This window comes from Micrasema longulum, unplaced genomic scaffold, assembly GCF_059751315.1.
Source record: "Micrasema longulum isolate JH-2025_06_02 unplaced genomic scaffold, ASM5975131v1 h1tg000557l, whole genome shotgun sequence".
Taxonomy (NCBI): Eukaryota; Metazoa; Arthropoda; class Insecta; order Trichoptera; family Brachycentridae; genus Micrasema; species Micrasema longulum.
The window spans coordinates 534,125-554,096 of record NW_028277753.1 but is presented as its reverse complement, the minus strand read 5'-3'; positions in this window follow the sequence as shown (position 1 = coordinate 554,096).

Sequence of the window (19,972 nt, the reverse complement as noted above, 5' to 3'; positions counted from 1 at the left end):
ACTTTAAAAATAAAACATTTATTTTATTGGTTGGTTGTAACAAATTGCCATTTGGCAATGAGCTCGCCAATGCTCAACTAATATAATGTAAAAAAAGTCAAATATTTAAAAAAATATATATGTTTATGTACAAAATATATTGTCAATTTATTCGTATATTAATGTAGGACTTCCATGAACTCATTAAAAAAATTCAACACAGAAGATTTTAATTTAAATAACAAAAATTAAAAGTGTAGAAATTGAAAATATCTATATGATCATAAAATTAAGTAAATGTGTGCTTTTTTCCAATATTTCTCGTAAATTTAAGTCAAAAGTCATAAGACTTTTGACTTAAATTTACGATCGTTGTCATGAAAAACATCAACCTTCGTAAATCTGTTGTTATTGGTTGCGCCACATTTACTATGTGTATGGTGTGTTTACTCGTTTACTCGTTTGCTGCGTTAAATTTATTGCTTCCTACTGAGCCTCAGTGTAAATATTGCAATTATGCTACTGTACGTAAAATATTTTTCTCTCTGGCCCAATAACAACTGGACAGTCATCGAATGAGCATGTGATCTTAGTATTCTCAGCACGATCGCTAACAAGTTATTTTATTTATCAATAAGTTATTCCATCGACTGTGTCGTGTTATCGCATGCATTAATAAAAATAAAAATGACAAGTGCCTAGTTGCCCACAAGACATCTGATAGAGCCTGCCTCGAGAGAAGTTACAACATTACGGTTGAAAGAATCCTGGTGCAATTACAAAATATATAATGAAAGTAACGCAATATTCTTTATACATCCGTATTGGAGTCGGATGACAAAGTACACCTATGGACGAAAAAAAAGTTCGCCCTTACCCCGCTATCCGTAGTTCCCAGTTTACCTGACTCTATTTCTTAGAAACGATTTTATTATTTAACAATTGCTTTTGTTTATTGTTAAGGAATATATTGGCTACACATTTAAAGTAATTACATTTTTTAAAGCTTCATCAGTATTTAAAAAACTACGTCTGAGGAAACATCGCTACGAAAATATGGAGAGTTTGGGTTAAATGTCTATCGCGGTAAAATCGAAAATTATTACTCTGTCACAGGAAAATATGTCGAATCGTAAAATTTCTCGTAGAACCGGTTTTTCGGAGTGTTCTGTGAGAAAGTTTAAAAAAAAAAGAAGAAGAAGAAGAAAGAAGAATCGGGAAAAGGAATGATAAAAAAAAAAGATCGTCAAACCTTACCTTACGGTCAAAAAGTTAATCAAACTCTCAAACTTCTCGGTTTTATCAATAGAATGACGACGGACTTCAAAAATGATAATACCATGAAAACTTTTTATTGCTCACTAGTTCGACTCCATCTAGAATACGCTTCTCCTATTTTGTGTCCATTTTACAGAACTCATATTGACCGTATCGAGTCTGTCCAACGCCGTTTTCTAAGAAAAGTGGCATGGTTGCTCAAATTACAAAGGGTTATGATTCTAATTTTGAAATAGAGCAATCCATTTATCTGTCTTTATTGGAGAAACGTAGAACTCAGGTAGACCTTATATGCATTTTTAAAATACTTAATGCTATAAGTGATGCCTCATCTCTGTTGTAATCAAATTTTTTTCATGCTCCTAATCATGTCACCAGAAGTCAAAATCTGATATTTATTTAATCTTCGAAGAGAAACTTTCGTTTTTATTCCCCAATGTCCAGAACGTGTAGATAAGTAAATTCGTCACACGATTTAGAATTCTTTGGGATAGATTTTGCGGCTTTTCGTAGATCTCTTCGCGACTAAAACGGTGTGGAGTGAAGTAAGATTGCCATGTTTTAGCTCGAAGTCATATGTCTTTTGTTTTTATGAATAAATATCGTATACCATTATTGTTTTGCCCTTCTTTGTCTTTGCTACATAGTTTTATGTTCTTTTTGTTCAGTTTGTTGAATTTTCGTTTCTTCATGTAACTGTTGGAATTGGCTCAGGCCGTATATATAATAAATAATATAAACAAATAAAATAAATAAAAGTAGTGTATCTAATATAAATTTTATTTTTGAAGCATTAACTTTGTGGTTATTCATTATAATAAAATAAATAAAACCACTTTGTTTTTAACCACAATTTTTTTTTCACCGACCATTTTTTTTATCTGCGCATTAATTAGTAACGTAATTTCACTTTGATTCGTTACATAAACCTTGACAAAGAAGCTTAATTGCTTTGAAACCGGTCGGTGAAAAAAAATAAATTATTAGTTAAAAACAGTTGTTTTATTTATTTTATTATTAGTGTATCGTTGAATTCGGGGATGGGTGGTTAGTCTGTAAACTTTTTTTGGCAAATTTTTGCCTCATATTCTGGAACACGGAACAGATAAGGGTTCAGAGTCTATGTATTATATTATTATTTTGCTTTTCGTGAGTTGGGTAAGGTTTTGATGGATGGTTTAGTTGTAATTACGGCGGCATGTGTCGGTAATGCTAAAACCGTTATTTGAGAATTGTTAATGTTGTTATTTTCTTTTTGTTTTACTGTTTTAGCTTTTTTACTAACGGTAATGATTGTTTTTTTTTTATATTTTAGCACGTCCAAATGTTTGCAGACACGGTCGGATTTAACTATCCGGGGAGTTAACAATATTGAAATTAATAACTGCTTTTGATTTTGCTGTTGGCAGACCCTCTGCCTGGAATAAATTCGAGGGTAGGCGGCTAAAAGGGGCTCATTGCATTAATATTATCGGGATTTTTTTCTCCTGGATGAATTAAATAAAATAAAATATTTAATATTATTAATATTTAAAGCATTAACTTTGCGGTCAAACATTTGAATAAATGTAATTAAATATTTGTACATAACCACTTACCGACTTTTCTATGTCTACCGGTTTCGAGACGTACCTGTCTCTTCATCAGGACACCAATTAAACCAACATGCAAAACCCACTATACACCTTTACCGTAGTTGTTGCACAAAAATATAAAACCAACGCGTCATGCATTTTAATAAGCACATGCACTGATTAGGACAAACATGCACTGGTTAAATTATGAAAATATTATTTTGTTTGAGAATTGATGAAAAAAGTAGAGGGGATGGAGGAAAGGGGGTAAGCCTAATAGGTATAATAGGTTTTTATTAATTCTCAAACAAAATAATATTTTCATAATTTAATCAGTGTATGTTTGTCCTAATCAGTGCATGTGCTTATTAAAATGCATGTCGTGTTGGTTTTACATTTTTGTGCAACAACTATGGTGGAGGTGTATAGTTGGTTTTGCGTGTTGGTTAGCATGTTGGTTTTATTGGTGTCCTGATAAAGAGGCGGGTACGTCTCGAAACCGGTAGACATAGAAAAGTGGGTAAGTGGTTATATACAAATATTCAATAACATTTATGAGTATATTTAAAACTATAAAAACGTGGCCCTGTTTTGTGTCGTCTTAAAAAAAATCATATAGTTTTATTTAACTAATAAATTTTGTTTAATATAATATAAAGGGATACAATAATTTTTTATTGGAATTTGAACAAACTTTTTATCTAAAATAGCATCTTCCCCATTGATAAACGACGATGCTAAACTCATCACTAAATCCCAGGAGCGCACAACATGACCTCAAACAACAAAATTTTGTCCGCACAACATGTTATTATGCAATGTAACCTAGCTTAATAGTTATAAAAATATATTCTGAATAATACGAGTCAATTGAAATTATGTTTAAATATATAAACTACTAAAAAAGGGGAGTTTTTGCAGAATATTTTCTTTAAAATACATTCAATAGCTCCGTAATTTGACACATGCGTTTAGCTACTAATGGATGACTACTAAAACGGTCATTACAGTGACATTTAATGATGAGAGAAATAATTAGGTGAGCCTGAGCGTCTTCTTCCATTAGGCATCTTCCGCCGACTTACTTTACATAATATATGCATTTTAAAATTTTTATTATAAACTCCAGAAATACTTTTCTGAACCACTCTTGCGGCACGAGAAAACATTTTTGTTTTATTAACATACAAAATACACGAGATAATACGGCCGCGAGAGCGTTTGGAATACCAACCCTGATCGAATAGCCATTCACTTATTTACCCTTTGTCTCTTTGAGTAGTGTCTTTTCTAAGATCGTTTGGCAACGAATTGAACACAACTGAAACCACATATTTTAGTGTTCTTTTTCCAAATTTATTACATGTCTTTGGAATCACTAAACCTTCATTTTATGCAAATCTCGTAATATAACAATGCTCTTATATATTAAATGTTTGAATTCATCGCTTCTTCTTTGTTCCAAAATTCAGAAGTAAAAATTTCAGACATTTGAGAAAAAAAGAAAATAATTTCTTTTAGACCTGTTTTGGCTAAATAAGTTAAAAATCATAAATTCACCGGTTACACAAGTAGAGTGTACTCCCGCCTACTATCACTGACTGATTGAATGAATTCATTCTTTTGTTTTTTTTCTTGCACACAAACACCGGCCATAACACAGCGTTTCTGGCTTCATTGATAAAAGTTCTACTCTCGTGCTCTTTATAATTTAGTTAAATAGTTTTATTTTGCTATTGGCGTCTCTTTCATTCTTATAACAATTCTTCGCATACTCGGGATAAATATTTTTGTATTAAAATCCAGCTTATTTATACAAATTTTACTTGCCAAATCCGATGTTTAAATGCGTATTTGAAGATCGCGAAAAATATAACTTCATCATTTAAATAAATAAGAGAAATATATGAGGATATTAGAAGCAAACTTATAAATCTGCATTGAAGGAATTACTGAGATATTTGCGAAAAACTTTGAAAAGAAAATAGTAAGATTTCTAATTATGCTTCACCAATTCAATGGAGAATTCTAAGTTTGCGGTGGTAAGTATAAATGAAATTTGTTTATATTAGACTGAGAGACGGTTTTGAATTTCGCTATTATTTAGGTAGGTAGGTTTTTATGTAAAGCTTATTTTGACGTCAATAACTAATTTTACGTTTTTGGTGGAGATTTCTTAGTTTGCTTCTAATACCCTTATACTCAATCTTCTATTCCATAGAGGCAATTGTTACACCACAGCCACACGAGAGTTCATAATATAAAAAAGACGTTTTTGTTTCTTCTTTTCTGTGATTATATGTAAAAATATATATGACTCTAATTTAAAATCTACTTTAGAAAATACACGAACCTACAAAGCCCCACAAATCAGACATTTATTCTTCTTTTTGCCCTCGTCTGAAATTTGTTATTGTTAATTAGCCCTTGCTCTTGCCGTGTACTCTTCAATTTCCTCACATTCGCAAATCAATTTTTTTAAAATTTATTTATATAACTTTTTGTACACAATGTTATTTGTACATTGGCGGGCTTATTGCCAAATGGCAATTTCTTCCAACCAACCAATAAAATAAATGTTTTATTTTTATAGTTCAAGTCACAGAACATATTCAATAGAAAAAATATATAAAAAGCTAAAGATATATAAAAATATAAATAAACGTATTTGTTTATAAATTACCTTTAATCAAAACTATTACTTAATGGGAAAAAGGAAAAAAGAGGAAAGAGGATAGGAGAGATTAAGGAAGAGAAAGGAGATGTTTCTTCAGATGTGATTTAATGAATATGACGTGAATCATCAACAGCCCATGCTGGTTAATCCCACTTCTTTCGTTTATCATACCCTCAATCTTAATCTCATAAAGTATTATATTATGTAGTATTAGCTTCGTTAGAATATAAATTTAAAAATAGTCGTAAAGTGCCCTTAAAGTGTTTTTTTTACAAAAATGGCGCTATATAATAAATCAGCCTAATATCATACATACAGTGTATAAAGTGGCCACTTAAACTAGCCAATGCGAAGTCAGTAGCCCTGTGAGTGCCTTTTATTTTCTTTCCAAACAAAAAAGTTCATACACATACACTAGGGCATAAAAAACTTTCTGCATACGGTACTGTATGGGAAAGTGTTAACTTAAGCAAACTTTCACTGTCAAAGACCTACGGCGGTATTCTGAACCGCTCTCGCGGCCGTAGAAAACACTTTTATCTCGCGGATTTACGAACGCAATACGCGAGATAAAGGTGTTTTCTACGGCAGCGGGAGCGTTTGGAATGTCACCCCTGAGAGTTATATTTTAAGCTTATCTGAAATTTCATACGCACATAGGCGCATTCAATGATAATGCGCGCAAAATGTAAGGATTTGTTCTCCAAACAGCTAAAGTGTTCTGAAATACTCGTGTTCTTAGGCTTCTTTACAACTCATTGGTGCAAAGCAGAATTGAGTGTGGATTTCTGATCTAGGCGCCCCGCGAGTTAAAGTACTCTGTTATGCTGGAGATAGTTCAGTGGAAATTTCTGAGGTATCTTTACTTAAGGGAGTACAGATACTATCCGTGGTTGTGCCGGTCAGACTTCATACTGGGTATGCTAAGCTATTGTTTGCACGGAAAGTTCCGGGTTCGATTCTCAGTGAGAATGCAAAACTAATTCAAATGTCAGCTGGGTGTTCTGTGCTGTAATTCACCACTCTAATTGGGCCTCCTGACCTTTTGTGGTGCAAAAAAAAGGAGTTTGGATTTTTAAAAATGCATAAATGCTCATGATTTTTTTCCGATTGATCCGTGGTAAAACAATCAACTTAGGTAATTGAGAGTTTTTCATTTACTTTCCTGATAACTACCTTAGACAAAAGCAGCTTAAACTGTTGAATTTTTCTGCTTTTAGAATCATCCTGCCAATGGTAATGCTAGCAAGAAGTGCAATGTATTTTCTCAACCGTATCTCTTCGGATATCAGAATCTTTCGTGTGAATGAAAGAAAGTTCACAAAGCATAGCTTCCTTTTACCCTAAATACAAGGTATTATATCACATATAAATTGTACAGACTTTTTTTTTATCATTTTCTGTATGCCTTGAATTTATTTTTGTATTTTTTATAAACGCATCAAATAAATAACTGGTAAATTGTAAAAAATAAATTATAAATAGGTGTGGAAAGCGAATAATAAACAGTTTAAGCCAGCACTTCTTTACGAACTATTCAACCGATTACTGAAAATTTCAATAATTTAATTAAACCTGTTCTTGGTTTGCATTTTGTTGTAATTTCATAATTCTTAACGCTGTTTTTGATCAATTTCAGATACATTCATCTTTGAATTTGCATTTTAACTGCATTCATTCTGTCTTCATTCTTTTAATATAAGTTCCATGTCTCACTTTCACACATAGGTGTTCCACACATCCTCCCCTCATAGTATATTATAGATTTATACTTTAATTAAATTTCTATTTCTTTTAAAAAGTATCTTTTGTTTCTTATTTAATAAAATTAAAATAGCAACTCTTTTATTGTACCAACAATATGTTCAAAGTTTGGGTAGCTAGAACGAAAATGCCTTGAGGCAATATACCCGCCCTCATATGTATTTAAACTGTATAACAAAAATATGTTATTGCCAGTTTCTTGCGATGAATGAGAAACTTCAGCCCTACGGAAAATTGGATACAATTTTTTTTTACATAATATTTAAATAAAATACAAACAAACTTGAACGACGTTACAAGTTCATATGAATCGAACAATGATTGGAGAGATGTGGAATATTTCTGGTGTACTTTCCAATCGACAGAACTAACCGAGAAGAAGCGGAAGAAAACTTGTGACGTCACACGCGGATTAATTTCAGAAATGCAAAACTTTAAAAAATCATTGCGACGATAATATATACATATTGACATATTACACTGTAAACACTGTATTTTCATCAGATCTGTTAAAGACATTTTAAAAGTATCTCCTGCTTAACGTTTAATTTTTACTTACGTGTATATGCACATCTACTACCTGCATCAAATCAATTATTGTTGGTTTGTGAATTTTTACTAAGAAATAAAAATGTTCGTGGAAGCAGAGAGAAAGGCGAGGAAGTAAGAGTTAAAACCATATAATGTCTTCTCCAGTTTATGCACTTTTTATTAAACTTTTACAATATTTCTTTTTTTTGGTGTGTATTTTTTTTTCTCATCTTTTGTATTCAAAATAAATTCATGTGAAATCTGTAATTGGTGTTACTTTTAAAAATTGTATTTATATAAAAGACTATGTGATTTTCTTAATAAAAAAATAGATATTATTATATTAGTTTATAGTCTATCAACAAATAAAAAAAAACATCGAACTTCCTCATTCTAATACTACAGATCACGTGGTACTAGCTGTCGTGTGACCGGTGCCCCTAGTGGCTGAAATAGAAACAACTGGTCACCTGGTTGAAGAACTACGGATAGTGGAACCATATTGTATGCACACCACACTGCAGTAAAAACGTTGAAGTACTGAAGGTTTCTTCCAATAATAAAATATTTTAAGAAAACATTAACAATGTACATAATAAATTCAAATAAATAAAATGGAGTCGGAACTTAAAGTTTGTTATACACTGCCAATTCTTGCGTCAGCGTCGACTGACATAAATATCCGTATAAACTTTTAAATCAAATAAAACCTTGACCAACTGTTTCGGATGGTTGGAAGATGTTGCTTTAAAGCAATATGCATATTTGTAAATATTTCGTCAGTGACTGATAACTATTTTGAAAACGAAACATACTCGTGTATGGCTTATAACCTTTAATTGGCTGGTTTAAGTGGCCACTTTACGCATAGTAAGATTCACAATATTCTGCCAGTTTGTGATCTGTAAAAATACCGCAAATATGTCCATCAGCAGGTTTTTAGTATAACGTGCTTCTTTAAGCGGGGCCTTGACAAGTTTTTCCTCCAGGGAAAGAAGACCAGAGTGGTTTCCCGTTGCCTTCTCTGGTAGATTTTTCTGTCGGGGTTACCTTCTTTTAGCTGGTTGGTTTTGGTTTTAAGGTGCCAGAAAATTGCCTTTCATCGTCTCGTTATCTGCCGTGATCACAACATTTTGAGTATGATCCCATCTCCCGGGGTTCACGACGTGGACACTCACAAGTTGGACTAATCAGTAGTGTTGCCGGTGGAATGCAACTTTAAAAAAAAAAACATCTTTTGAATTTGTAAAGTAAAAGAGCTCAAACATGTTTTTATGTGGGTGAAATTCTACATAAGTATATTCTGTATAAATTTCAATAAATATAAAAATGGTAACCCGTATTAGTTTTGCTTAATCAATTTTCAGTAACAAAAATATTGTTTAATCTATTGCTACTAAGTAATTCTTGGTTAGCAAATGAGAAATGAAATGACTACCAGGCCATGATAGTTAACGTGTTTGTTTAGCCTCCTGCGCTGGACACTTCATTTCCTGAAAGTCCAGTATCCTCTCCACCCCGGAAACTAATCCGTACATATTTTCATCCCCCTACTCACCCGCTTCATTCAATTATGTACACATATCCGATTACAAATGAAGTTGGTATTTTAATGGCAACGGTTACAATAAAACGGTGATTTTGAATCATTTTTATTCATCTCTTCTTTCCAAATATTTTATACATATACATAGTTGGATAATATAAATAACGCCGTTTTTTGTGAAAATCGCCTCAAGGGCGCTGTACAATAAATAATTATCTCAGCATGTCTTGCAGCTACTGTTGAGATTTTAGTTCTAATTAAAATCATTCCACTAACATTTACATGTTTTCCATAAGGAACTCGTATGTGGTAAAAATAAGATTATATAATACTCAATATTATTAACATTAACTTGGGTATTTTTCTTTACATAAAGTTATTTAAGGAATTTTTCGGATGTTTTTGTTTAATTCAAAAAAAAATTAACGCATTTTTGTGACTAAGAAACTAAAAAAATTAAGGATTCCGAAAGATGGTTTCAATAAATGTTTTTTGTCGTTCCGATACCGGAGTTTGCGCAATGTAAACCAGTCAGAAATTCGCCATTTCTACGCTCGGTAAAGTCAGTACACTACCCGCCAAGCGATAGGGTAGTTCATCTATGGCGGAGCCTTTACGTCTGTTTTAAAAAAGTGAAAAGTTTTCTTTCCAATCGGAAAACTATAAAACTTTTGCGCACTTAAATCTGCCTGATGCTCAGTGCGATTTGTTCTCAAAAACAAAGTTTATAAAATTAAAATAATATTTTTAATTTATGGGTAAACACTGTCCTTGAAAATGACAATTTATATCCGGTAAAAAGGGGCAACAAAAAATTTGAAAAAAAAAAATCTACAAAAAATGTGTGTTTTGTGAAAAAAATCCAGATTGAACGGTTTTGTGGAAATGAGTTAAATGTAAAAGGGAACATGAAAAACTTTTGCGGGAATGTGTAAACGGATAACATGACTATTTTTTTCAAACAAAACCTTTGGTGAATAGACGCCAAAACAATTTCACTGATTGTCAGTCATCATGGATGTAAGTGATTTTTTTTAGTATTTTTCCTATTGAACTGTTTTCATTATTTAAAATTTTAAAAAGTCGAAATTGTTCATAAACAAATATACGAAATCAATTTAAACTTGCAATGTTTTTGTTGATCTTTTTTAAATTTCTCAGCAATTAGAGGCACGTCATACTTTTTATACAAATCAACAAAAAAATGTTAGATCATCATGAAAAACTAATGAATTAATCGTTTATGTTAAAAACTTGTATCTTTGTTGACCGTTAAAAAAATGTTGAAAAACTGTTGACTGTTTTTAAAAAAATAAAACAATGAAATAAATCAATGACGCCTTGGTGGCTAAGGCTATGTGAGGAAGGCATCATTTGATTGGGATGTTTTGAACCACCCCCCGTATTCTCCTTACTTGGCGCCTTCAGATTATCATTTTTTCACCTCTCTTTGAAGGCATTCATGGGTGGAATTAAATTTTCAACCAACGAGGACGTACAAAAAGAGTTTCTGAATTGGGGTAAGGGGCTGGCGGGGGATCTCTTCGAGAAAGGCATAAAAAGGCCTGTGCCACGGCTCACTACATGCATTGAGTGGGGTGGCTATTATGTAAACAAATTACTACAAGGATAAAAAAAAAAAAATATATAAAATTCTAGTACACTTAATTTCTGTACATGCCTCGTATAAATAATTATTTTATACATCCTTGTGGCGGACTCAACATTCGCTGTCCAATTTAAACAAGGGTGAGTGGATCCACTCTACAGTGGTTTGGAGATGCGTATTGTTTGAGCTTTTTAGGCGTTGCCATACGCTTCAGGCTCTTTGGCGAAGTAGGGCAGATGAGAAGTTTACTCGTCTCGGCGTAAACATTTGGAGGCACTGCAGTACCTAGACGATCTAAACTATTACATATATGCATTATTTTAGGTGACCCCTAACTTATTTCACGTTGTTTGCGTATAATATGGATCTTTAGAGGTTTTCGGATTACATTAATTGACTATCAAACCAAACAATTTTTCTTTTTATTTCTGTGTCGTATTATCGTCGCTAGGATTCATAAAACTTTTTTAATTTAAAAATTACTCCGCCGCGCCGGTGACGTCAAAAGTTGACGTGAAAGTAGACAAAACGTTGAGAAAACGACTACCAGGAAACCGGAAATCTATCAGAACACATAACAACATTGGTTATTGTTCACAAATGCTTGTGACGTTTTAAAATATGCATATTTCATAGGCCAGATTTTTTTATTTTTTTCTGATAATATTTCGTCAATCCCAAGCTTTATTTTTTTTTCTTTAAAAAAATACGCACTATTCTAGATTCAAACTAACGATATTCTTTTTTTCTTTAATATATTTTATTGCCCTAAAATAAAAAGGAATATATTCATGTTTTTTAAAAATATTTTTATTTCCTTATTTAATTACTCTAAAATAACAGTACCTTTTGATCTTTTGCGGAATTTTTTTTTTCTCTTTCTCATATCATATGAAAAGATTATACATTTTTTTATTATAGGAGCACGAAATTCATAAACATTTCTTGTATACCCACGAACAGACCATGCCTTTGAGGGTTTTTTTATTATTACTGTTCTTACTGTTAATATGTATTTCATTGCTACGTTACTACTCTTTTTTCAGAATTCTGTTTTACCTCATATGTATATTGTAAAAAGAAAACAAAAATTTGTCGTCACAAGGGTCAGATTTATTCAAATGATTTATGGAACAGGGCCTTGATTACTATGGAATTTTTTTTTTAAATGTCAATGGTATTTTAAATGAAATCAAATGGTCATCAAGAAAATTATTATTTTTTTAAACCTGTTCAATTAAGGACCGTTTTCACAAAGCCATATATCTACAAAAAAAAAAACGAAATGGGTTTTTGACGGAAATCGATTCTTCTGTATGAGATTTATGTAATTGAAATTAAATTTTAGCAAAACAAAATATGTGAAATATGTTATAGAGAGTCGAATTGGATTGGAATATCTTTAAACTGTAAAATATTAACATCCTTATACAAAGGTATGTGTAGGCATATAAAATATAAGAAAACATTCGTCAATAATGATTTCACGTAAAAGTAAACTTATATTTTATATTTCTAACACAATCAAAGTTTCTCTAAATTCCTATCACAAAATAATTATAAATTTTTGTGAATGGTTCCACTTTCATCTGATTATTTTTCTTAAAGAAAAACAAATAGTTGCGTTCAAATATTTAAAATTTCGGATCTTTTTTCATTGAGTTGTAAATATAACAATGTTTTGAGTTTATCCAAATGTTTGCAGACTGGCTGAATTTCTTTAGTTATTCTAGAGTTATTTAGATGTTAATTTGATGTAACTGTGAGGGAAAAAAAATTTGAGGAAGGAATATGGAAGTCTTGGCATTAACAGGGCTACAGGTATTATCCGCAGTCTGCAAACATTTGGACATACTCAAAACACTGCTGAAGCAACTAACTGGTAAAAGAACAAGTATGAAATTGGAAAATGGTTTTTTGGCGTTGCCTAGTAGGTGAATTGGTTCAACCGAATGAATCTCACCCTCATGATAAAGGTTTCAGCTCTTTAATTTCACAAAAGTCAAAAGGTAGAAGAGGTAATGAAATGTTTTTTTTTTTTTTTTTTTAATTTAATTTAATATTAAGTAACAACATGTTAACAAAAAAAAAATATAATAAAGCAAAAGTACAAAAACGAAAAACAAAACGGAATACCACACCAAAAAAGCAGCAACTTCTTGTGCTTGCTGTGGAATTACAACATTAATAATTTAAATACAAAATACACATATATTTCAAAAAATAAATGAAGGTATATAAATCATTTTTTTATAAAAAAGTGCAAATACATATGCATGCAAATGAGGATGCGTGCACAACACACACATATACACGCATACGCACACTCACTCACACGCACATACACATTCACCCACATCCATAATATAACATAGTGAATAAAATTATAAAATAAGGTTTTTAAGTTACTTAACAAAAGAACTTCAAGTACCGTAGAAAAAACACTGAAAAAAAGAAAGAAAACAAAAATAAACATATTTCGTTAATTTTAGAAAACTTAAATAAAATTTGAATGTTAAAAAGCAACATACAATTAAGGAGGTTGATAAACAAATATTTTTACCTTTAGTTTGAATTTTGTAAAGACATTAATAATTTTTATTTCGTCGGCAAATTGTTATAGAAATTTATTCCCAGATAAAGATTACTTTTTTCAAAATGTTGAGAATTAAATTTTGGCATATAAATATTATATTGTCATCTACGTGAATAATTTAACGTATAGATTTTTGTATATTCTCTTTTTAGATTTGTAAAATTATTTTTTTTTAATATATTTTGTCAATTGATGGAACATTGAAAATTTGAAATAGTTCTTTTGTTGGGAATGTTGATATATTTTTTTTAATCACTTTAATTATTAATCTTTGTACTATTTTTACTGAGTTTATAATACTCGTGTAGGAACCTCCCCAACCAATAATACCATATTGTAGTAAATATTGTACAATGGAATAATATACGGTTTTTAATTGTTCAATTTTGAGGATATTTTTAAGTCTTATAAAAATATATATGTACTTTCTTATTCGCTTAACTAATGTACTTATATGTGTTTTCCACTTTAAATTTGGGTCTATAACCAGTCCTAAATAAGTTTTATTTTATTTTTCAGATTAACTTTTGAACATATTTGAATACATTTTTTTATTTCTTTACATTTGGAATCGTATGTTTAAACATGTGCAGAATAGTGAATGTTACACGGTGTGAACAGTGGCCACTGAAACCAACTAATGACAGGTCATAAGCCCTGTGTATGTCTTCCATATTTCCTTTAAAAAAATGTTTTCCTTCTCTGTTGTCATCAAATTAAGAGATGTAAATAACTCACTATTAGAAAATGAGAAACAAGTTATGTTTAAGCGGGATACAATCTTCGGACCTTTAAATCGTGAGTCCATGTCATTAACCACGAGACCACAAACCGGTTTGTTTATAAGTAAAGATGGATGTAGAATATATATAAAACATTTTTTTTGTTAAAATTTAAATAGTCATCTTTTTATCATAAAAAAACATTCTCCTGAAAATTAAATGAGTTAATTAATGTTACATTTGAAAACATTTCCATGCAGAAATTTGCATAGTAACAATATTTCTGAATCCATGAAGCACATGCACACAATTATTGGAATTGTAAACAGTTTCGGGATTTGCATCTCAGCTTACTTTAGAAAAGCCCTATTGATTGGATTGTGTCAAGAAGAGAAACTAACTTTACGTATTCTTGTTAAAAAATAATTGAAAAAAATAATGAAGAAAAAAGAATGTCGAATATCGGAACAATTTATCCACCGTCGCACTGAAAATTCTTTTTCAAATTTGGAAAAAGTAATGAAAAACTTTTTTCAAATTATGTATATTTTTTCATATATATTTTTTTATTCTGAACTCTTATTATATATTACTAGAATTTTAACGGATCGGGATCGAGTTAAATCAGTTTTCCTGAATGTTATTGAATATTTGTATGTAACCATTTGCCGACTTTTCTATGTCTGCCGATTTCGAGACGTACCCATCTCTTCGTCAGGACACCAACTAAACCAACATGTAAAACCCACTATACAACTTGACGGGTACGCCTCGAAACCAGTATACATAGAAAAGTCGGTAAGTGGTTATATATAAACATTTCATAACATTTAGTAAAATGTCTAACCTCAGGTTTTTTTTTTTTTTTTAAGTGGCGTTGCATAATAAGTTGTATGCTTTTACCAATGTTATGTTGAATTATTTTATACACAAACAGGTTCGCAGTACACAACCAGGCCCAACCGTCGGGTCTGCAAGCATAGCAAAAACATAAACATAGGTAATTCTAACAGTTCCGAGAAAGTTCTCTCCTTTCTCGTTTCAAAACTAAAAAGGAGAATCATTCAGTTTTCATTGGTTCTAAAAAAAAATCTAATGTTTTTTTTCGATTAGTTTTAAAATAGTGGTCTTTTTTAAAATTTATTTTTAAAAAGGCTTAGAAAAAATTATTTGAATAGTTATTTTATCATCCAAAATCCCGTTAATTTTTTTTTGAGTACACTGTTGAAATGGCATTCTCATTTCAAATGTTTGTTCTAAATTTTTGCAACGCCTTACTGGTGAAAAGTATAATACTTTAGCAAAGTACAGCCAAGGAAGTTTTTTTAAAGAAATTAAATTAAAAATGACGTCTCCAAATTTCACGTCTCTACGACTTACCGTTAAAATTTTCAATTATGTACCGAGCAGAAAATAAAATATCTTGAAAAAATCACGCTTAATCTAGAAATGGCATTTATAATGTCAATTCTAAATATCATGTTTCTAGAATTCACCGTTCAAAAGCTTGAGTCTGTGTTGAGTAATGTCCAAGGCAAATTTTCTCGAAAACAGCAACCTTGATTTATATTACAAAATGAATTACCAGAATCTGATACGAATATCGAATGTTAAGGATCTGGGCGTTAGACTTGTGAGTACCCTGAAATTTCATGAACACATAGAGCCAATCAGTGGTAATGCATTGAATAGGATTTGTTCTGCGTACTGCCAGGGTTTTTGAAAATACCCGTGTACTTAAAACTCTTTACAACTTCTTGGTGCAAAGTAGACTCAAATTGGCTCGATGATTTGGGGCCCGCATGAATTGATATACTCTTATGATAGAGAAAATCAAAATAAAATTTCTGTAATATCTCTATATAGAGAGTGTGGGTATTTTTCTTAGCTAAACCCGACCAAGTTTCTCCAGGGTATTCTTGGCCACAACAGTTTAGAAACTAGAAATAATTGATTGAATAATTAATTAGAAGGTATTTGACTACACATTTTTATCGATTGTTAGGTGGTTTGATCGATAATTCTGAGATTTTGATGAGCATTGGTTTTTATGTTCCTTATAATTACGCAAAACAGTGTCAACATATATTGTTTCATATTCAGATGTTGATTTGTTCTATGTATCCGAAGGAGTTTTCCGGAGCAGAATTCTCCAACTATTTTGACATGAGTCTCTTTACGTATTTTTTGTAATTTTATAATATGAACGTATTTCAATTTTAGTTTGCAATGTATGTAATTTTTTTATATATATTAATTGAATTGACAACTGAATGAATTGCATTTGAAGTAAAAATTTTAGGTTTTAATTTTCTACGGCCTACTGTTAAGAATTTCAAGTTGAATTAAGCAGGGCCAAACAATTTGGCTTGAAAATAGCGCGTTTGATCTAGAAGTAGCATTTTACTTGTTGTTTCTAAATTTCAAGACTCAACAATTTACCATTAGAAAGCTCGACTCTATCGAGTGGAGATTGAGAAATATTTTTTTGATAAAAACACTAAGGTTGATCTAAAAAGGGTTTTTTTCAAGTGTATTCTAAATTCTACGTCTCTACAATTTATTGTTAAGATTTTCTACTTTATTGAGTAGAAGTCGAGTTAGATATCGCTTGGAAAAAAACATCGCGGTTTATGTAGAAATGGCATTTTATGTGTACACTGTACACGCTAAACTTCATGTTTCCATGACTTACCTATCAAAAGTTCGATTGTATAATGAAAGTAAATAATTCAGAGAAAGTCATAGAAAAAAATGACTCAAAATTAGCAAGGTTGATCATTAAATTTAATTTAACATACACGTCCTAAATTTCATATATCTTAAGACTCACCCTTAAAAATATAAATTTAGCAAGGATGACCGGGAGAATGTTGGGTCTTAACCATAGCGTTATATCTAGAAATGACATTTTACATGTGCTTTCTAAATTTCAAGTTTTAACGGCTAACCGGTAAAAAGTTTGAATATTTTGCAAGGACGGCCGGGAAAATCTTGGCTAAAAAAAGTACCTTTAATCTATTTATTAAAGCATTTCAAGTGCTTATTCTAAATTTTGCGTTGCTACATCTGACCGTTAAAAAAAATATATTTTTACTAGAAATAAACAAGGCAACAATGCTTGATACGAGAGTAAAAAAATATTTCCACATCTCACAACATCCTCTAAATTTACTCTCGTTAAAAAGCCCAGAGATAATAAAATACAAGCCTTGCTGAACAGTATTCAAATTCCTTCATTAAATGGCTCCAAAATACCCATTGTACCTTTGTATTAGGGAAAATACATGTCAATAAAATCTATTCTTAGGTCAGCATTTGATTCAGGTGGAGGAAAACTCATCGTAATCTGGTGCTCCCTAAACACTAGATTTAGGGATCGTGCTTTTGCCGTTGTCGGCCCCCTCTGCCTGGAACCAATTGTCTTCAAACTTATGAATCATCAACAGTCCCCCGTCAATTCAGATCCCAACTAAAATCTCACTTCTTTAGTTTTTCATACCATCAAATTTAAATCAGAAAATACAACCTCACTTTAGCTTAGTGTGAATGTTTGTTTAAGAATACAATTGTAAAGCGCCTTTAAAGTGATTTTTTACAAAAATATCGCTTTGTGAACCAGCCAAATATAATTATTATCATAATAAAACGATAGCGTGAACGGCCAAAAACAACGTGGTTAATCTAGAAATATTATTTTAAATATTCGTGCTAAATTTCACGTCTCTATGAATTACCGTTAAATTACCGAAAAATCGATTCTGAATGAAATACAAGTCGAGTCAAATTTGACACAAAAATATTACAGTTGAACTACGAGTTTTACCTTAAACGACGTGTCTAAATTTAACGTCGCTGCGACTTACCATTTTGAAGGATATGCTGTGACGGACAAACATACAAACATACAGACAAACACATACATGTATTTTGTGTTATATAATATAGATTCGATATAAATTTGTTGCAACAGAAAGGAAAAACTTTTTCAAGAGGGGACTATGGAAATCTAGGCATTAAAAGGGCTTTTAAACTGTCTTTGGCTTTTTTAAGTGGCCACTTTACGCACTGTGGAACATTCACTACCCTGCCTACTTTTAAACATGGTTTAGATTTAAATAACACCCTAAGCAGGAAATTTAGCCTGTCTACAAACACTTACACACACTCAAAACATTGTTGATTGCGTATTTTTACTTTTTTGTTATGCATGCCGCTATTTTCTTCTTCACAAAATTTTACACAGCAATACAGAGTAATTAACATTAATTTTCCACATCAAACTACTTGTACCTTTTTTTGCTATGGAAAACTAGATACTTTTTGCATATGTCAAGAATACTCAGAGAGAACAAAAACGTGTCAAAAGGAAGCCCGTTTGATGTTTTCTTTCAATAAAAACAGTTATACGCCAAAAAAATTTAATCAGCTCACTCTTCGAAATATGAAATTTACCAGCAGTGTCTTGTTTTTCTGAAAACATAAATATCTAACTGTAGTTTAATTTTAACTAAATTCATTAAAATTATTTATACCAATCAATTAACGTATCTTATCAGTGGGTTAGGAAATATTTTTTTCATAAATTTAAATAAAATCGGACAGATCGACGAAAAACAAGTAAATTTATAAAAAAATATGGGAATAGAAGTAAACATTTTTTATGTTCTTTATAATTAGTTTTGAGATAGAATAAATAGAATAATTAGTTTGAGACCCCTAAAACATTATACAAACAGTCATACTTGCTACCTAGGTGGGCTTATGCTCATTCGGTTGTACTTAGGAAGTAAGTACTACTGACTTTGCAACAATAACCGATGAATCGAGAATTCAGTCTGTTTGTATAATAAAATCAATTAAATGTCTATTTATTTTTATTTTTGCTGAATTAGTGTGCCTAACAATGTGTGCTTGCATAAGATCAACAGACCTAAATTGCATAGCTTCTTTACTATTTCTTATATACTTCACTCTATTACTATAAATCTTTTATTATTTGTTTTACTATAGATTACTTTAAAACATTTAAATTTGAACGAAAGTTCTTGATAGAAATTCATTGTAATTTATTATAGAAATAAAAGACGAATGGTCAGTCCAGTCTAGTCTCGAAGATGTCGCGAAAGCGATGAAACCGGTCACTAGATATTCCAAATTTGTGGATTCAAGTATCACTCGTCTTTTATTTATATAATAAAATGCATTACTTTTACTAAGTTTAACCATAACAATTCACTATGTTTTCTTTATACTCGTATTATGTAACTTTGTATTTAACTTTAATTTTGTACAAATTGGCTACGGCCGTTAGTTCTAATCTTTATATATATATATATATAATTCCTCTGTACGTGTGATGTCACTGAACTTTTCCTAGTCGGTTTAACCGATTAACGTGTGGTTTTCAGAGAAATCTAGATCTTTGCGCTATGCGTGTTCGTAAATCTTCAATCTTATATGTGAAAAAGGAGTAAAGAGCATAAATGATTTATTCATCGATCTACCAGAGTTGCATTCGAGGAGAATGCATTTACAAAAAAATGGAAAGATGTTGTTTTTTTGTGTATAAAAAAAGTTTGTTTTTTAATGTTTACAAACAGCATTTGTTTTTTTTTTGTATCTCAATCAGATTCTTTCCTTAAATTCTATATAATGTCTACCCATCTGTTTCTTTTTACTGGATATTTGGTAAT